The sequence below is a fragment of the Argentina anserina genome, chromosome 4 (assembly GCF_933775445.1).
Source record: "Argentina anserina chromosome 4, drPotAnse1.1, whole genome shotgun sequence".
In the NCBI taxonomy this organism is placed as follows: domain Eukaryota; kingdom Viridiplantae; phylum Streptophyta; class Magnoliopsida; order Rosales; family Rosaceae; genus Argentina; species Argentina anserina.
This window is the reverse complement of record NC_065875.1, coordinates 16,036,933-16,042,253: the sequence shown is the minus strand read 5'-3', so window position 1 is coordinate 16,042,253 and position 5,321 is coordinate 16,036,933. Positions and strand designations below refer to the sequence as shown.

The 5,321-nt window shown below is 37.5% G+C and overlaps 1 pseudogene; it reads right to left on the bottom strand.

Moving 5' to 3' along the window:
• Window positions 1-394: 394 nt before the first annotated feature.
• LOC126792258 (F-box/FBD/LRR-repeat protein At1g13570-like) lies at window positions 395-1,904 on the bottom strand (annotated as a pseudogene).
• Window positions 1,905-5,321: the final 3,417 nt, after the last annotated feature.

The window sequence follows — 5,321 nt, the reverse complement described above, 5'->3', positions numbered from 1 at the left end:
ATTAATATTTGGGCTCAAGGGCGTCTCAGAAATCAGAAAGCTTGTTATTCTTCTATTACTTCTATTGCGACCTCACAACCCCGTTAAGATAGATTTTGGCATTGGTTCTGCATTACTGTTGATCAGGTCATCTGGGTAAACTCCTTGAAGTGGTCTATAGCAGCCTTATATCTCTCCTCAGTAGGGTCTAGCTAGAAATACTGTAGTATAGACCTTCATCAATTTTGCATTAACACATTCATACCCAAAGATAATAATGTTTTACTATTTTAAAATAGGTAATATCATCGTCTATTCTTAGTTCTTACATACCAAAACAAGGTTAGGCAATAAAGCTCCCACATAAAAACATTGTGGACGAAGATTTTTCAGAAAGTACCTTGGCAAGTAGCATTTAATAACCCTCATCAGAAGAGGACTCATCCGAGTATAGGGACATAGGGATATAATGGGACGGGACCATGAAAGTTTTCTTCACACCCTTAAATTCTTCCAGTAATTTGGGTAGTTCCCACGAAACATAATCAGAATTAGGCTGAAGAGTCATCCTCTCAAGGACAGGTGAACTGGAAAGCAGACCTCTGATAAAATTTATATCCTTTAGATTACCACCAAAACCAGTTATCTTCAAAACTCGCAATAGGTTGGAGGTGCAATTCCAGTTGTCATCTAACCTTATCATATTCTGCTTCGGTCCAAACTATGATATCAATGAAGAGAGTTTGAATCAGTGAAATATAATTATGATTCATTATTTATAAGCACACGTCATTTTAATAGAATACACTTACTGAAATTTCAAGTTCTTGGAGACGGGAGTTAGATAGCAGAGCTTTGAGGAAGTCAACTTCAGCCTTCACACCACGGAAACCTGTTACTTCCATCCCAACAAGGTTTGGGGTATTCTTAAGTTCAAGACTCTTAAATATATGTCCAACATTAAGGAATTGGAGATTTGGTGCATCAATGTTGAGATGGGTGAACCTCGTTGATGCAGCCTGCAGAGCATCCTTCTGACATTCACTCCTTAAGCCACGTAGAGTCAATCTCTCAAGTATTAAACAACAACTGATAATCTTTTCCAACACATCTTGCGCTACAATAACTTCATATATTTCGAGGCTCCTTAACTTCGGAAAGCCTCTGAACTCCATAGGGGGGTTTTAACAGACAATTGGACAGCTCTAAGCGAGTCAAATCCGGAAGAAGAAACAAACATGAAGAGATCTTAATCATCTTGTGCATACTCCGTTCTTTGAGAGAACTAGAGTTTCTCAATAGATAAAGCACCCATCTATCTAGAGAACTAGCATCAGCAAGAAGTTCTCGATCGGATAGTATGAAACTGTCTATGGAACCAGAGTGAAGTAAGAGAACATGATCGACAATAGTCACAAATTCTCTCATCCTTGTGGCACCAGCTCCGTAGCCTCTATTATTACCCGAAAGACAACATGAATCGAAGAAAAGATGCCGAATCACAGCCCATTTGTGTCTCCAATTGCTTGATAAAACACTCGTCCTCACTGCCTCCCTGATGGGCAGAAATGACAAGATTTTCTGCGTAACATCACTAGGTAAGCTGCTTATCCTGTCCAACTCATCATCCCTCCTCTTTTTCAAAGTCTGAGATATTAATCAAGTAACCAAAGACACAAGAGCAGACAAGATCATCAAATACACCCAAATTCTTAGGATAGCAGTATTGAAAAGCTCTTGAGGATTTCTATGTTCTTACTTACATTCAATTTAGAATTTCAAAGGCAAAGCAAACTCGTGTATACGTTTACAGAAATGGAATTGAAGGTTTATTCCATGACAAAAACAAGAAAAGAGCACAAATTTACCGAATCCATGGCAATGCTAATTAAGGTTCGGATCGGTGAGGTCAGTCGTCAGTCGTCAGTCGTCAGTAGTCCATCAAAAGAGAGAGGAAAAACAGCAGCATAGGGTGTAAGCGATTGATATCTAGAAGAGGAAAGGTTTATGGGACTGACAAGACGACGTCGTTTTGGTCTCGTTTATTTATTGGCTCTCCGAATTTGGTGAAATTATAGAAAATTATTCAAACTTTTAGAATTGAGTATATATGGCAATTTCTGATGAGTTTTTTTTCACCAACAGTCCCTCAACTCTGGTGTACCTACCAATGTGATACCTCAACTCTTAATCGTACCAATGTGATACCCAGACTCTAGTATTGCTATCATTGAAGTACTTCCGTTAGTTTTTTTTAACTTTTCCGTTATCTTGGTGACGTGGCAGTTACGTGAGGCCCACAAAGAGGGTTAAAAGACAAAATTAACCTCATCTGAGAGGAGCAATGTTTTTCCCGCCCTTTACCTTGAGAAAGACACCCAACAATTCCAATTTTGGCGCCAATTTTCCCTCCCTACTCCTTAATTTGTGTCTCTTATCTAAACTAAAGAACTACCGCCAACCAGTCGACCACAATCTGATAAAACCTAGATCAATCTCATTTTCTATTTTTACCCTAGCACTTGTTAAACTAACAGAATAAATATAAAAATTTATATGGAACATCTCATTTCCACAATCTCATAAGAATATAAAAACACATAACTTAACGAAATTCAAATACATGTTTAAGTACCATTAGTTGCCACATTTTATGTTGATCTGCCATGATTTTTGCTTGTAAGAACTTTTAAGTACCATTAGTACAATGCTTTATCTGCTGGTATTATTCCCTCTGGCTTAACGAAATTCAACTACATGTACCATTAGTTCTTACAAGTAAAAATCATGGCAGATCAACATAAAAGGTGGCAACTAATGGTACTTAAACATGTATTTGAATTTCGTTAAGTTATGTGTTTTTATTCTTATGAGATTGTGGAAATGAGATGTTCCATATAAATTTCTATATTTATTCTGTTAGTTTAACAAGTGCTAGGGTAAAAATAGAAAATGAGATTGATCTAGGTTTTATCAGATTGTGGTCGACTGGTTAGCGGTAGTTCTTTAGTTTAGATAAGAGACACAAATTAAGGAGTAGGGAGGGAAAATTGGCGCCAAAATTGGAATTGTTGGGTGTCTTTCTCAAGGTAAAGGGCGGGAAAAACATTGCTCCTCTCAGATGAGGTTAATTTTGTCTTTTAACCCTCTTTGTGGGCCTCACGTAACTGCCACGTCACCAAGATAACGGAAAAGTTAAAAAAAACTAACGGAAGTACTTCAATGATAGCAATACTAGAGTCTGGGTATCACATTGGTACGATTAAGAGTTGAGGTATCACATTGGTAGGTACACCAGAGTTGAGGGACTGTTGGTGAAAAAAACTCATTTCTGATTGATGGGCATCCCGTCTCGATCAAGGTAGATCTCCTCACTCATATCATATAGAATTACTCGGAGGGTGGGTAAATCGTAAATGAAATTGTCACCATCATTCTCCTAAAGCAGATTCCTCCTTGCGTACATCCGCATTCATCACTTCTCCACTCTCATCCGTATTGGTTTCGTCATCCACACCATTCTTGAGAAGCGGATTTCTTCTCACCCATTTTATTAGTTGATAATACCATATTGAAACTAAAAAAAAAAGCATAAAAAATTTGGTATTCCAACTTTGAAAAAGTTTATCGAGAAAATGACAAACGGAGTTTTTAATGATATCTCATAAATTAGCACTTAGACCTTCTTAATTGATGGACCTCTAATTTGCTTTTATACAATTATAAAATATTGCCCATACTATAATTAAGGGAGCTTTTAGTTATAAAATTATAAATAAAATGGGTAATAATTTTTTTAAACATTTGATAATCATAATTTCTCATCTGTTTCGTTCAAAACCTTCGTTGAGATTGTGAACGTTGTTTGCTAACAAATACGACTATTTTCAAGTCCTTAACGTTCGACATTGCTGATTATAACAAATGCATTCAAGCGAATGAAACATAACATAAACTAACCGAAAGAAACAAGAAACTAAAAATCTATACAAATTTCATCATTTTTCTAATGATATCTCACACAACTATAAGGTTAAATTTTATATTTTATATGGTGAGATTCATTTGATAAGATGAATTTTGTTTTGTAAGGTGATTTTTTTTCGACAAATTATAAAAAAGTACTATCTCTCAACTTATATTAGAAAAAAAATCACTATTTATGAATTGATTATAAAAAAATCATCACATTTAAGTGGAAATTATAAAAAGTCAACAAAATTAGAAAAAAATCACTTTAAAAATATTTTCTAGATTGTTTTGCCATTTTTCACTATTTTTTTTCTTCTAATTTCGGGCATAACTTTCTCGTCCGGCGATAGATTTTGATGAAATTGGTATCGTTAGAAAGATCTCGCTCCCCTCTTTCATTTTATATACTACCCACTCTGAATTGACTATCTGTATAAGACGCAACAACCATCGCAAAAGGGTTGCCGCCATCGATGGCGGTGCTCTAAGCAATTCCGACGAAACCGAAGCTCAAGGTTCCCTAATTCTAGTTATTCTCTTCATTCTGAGCATACTTATACAAATCTCATTTGAATTTTAACAAAATTTCGCATATTTCCACATTTCCTCTCGGCATGTCACACTTCCTGTCACAACCACTATCACAGACACTGTCACAACCTCTGTCACACTACATGTCACACCTCCTGTCACACTACCTGCCACACCCACTGTCACACTAACTGTCACACCTTCTGTCACACTACCTATCATACCTTTTGTCACACTACCTATCATACCTTTTGTCACACTACCTATCATACCTTTTGTCACACTACCTGTCACAACCACTGTCACAACCATTATCACACTAACTGTCACACATGCTGTCGTAATCGCTGTCACAACCCTTGTCACACCCACTATTACACTTGCTGTCACAACCGCTGTCACACTAACTTTCTGCTGTGACAAGTAGTGTGATAGCTAATGTGACATACAATGTGATAGCTACTGTGATAGCGACAACGGTAAATTCGTTCAACATCAGCATATGTGCATCTTCCGCAGTGAACATGCGCCTCCACCCCGCATTTCCACCCCGTGCCTCCATTGTCAAACCACGACTCAATCTCGCATCTCAACCTCGTACCTCCACCCCGCGTCTCCACCCCCCACCTCCATTGTCAAACCACAACTCACCGCTGTCACAACCCCTGTCACACCTACTGTCACACATGCTGTCACAACCACTGTAACGCTAACTTTCTGTTGTGACAGGTAGTGTGATAGCTAATGTGACACACAATGTGATAGCTACTGTGATAGCAGTAGTGGTAAATTCGTTCAACATCAGCATATGTGCATCTTTTGCAGTGAACCTACGCCTC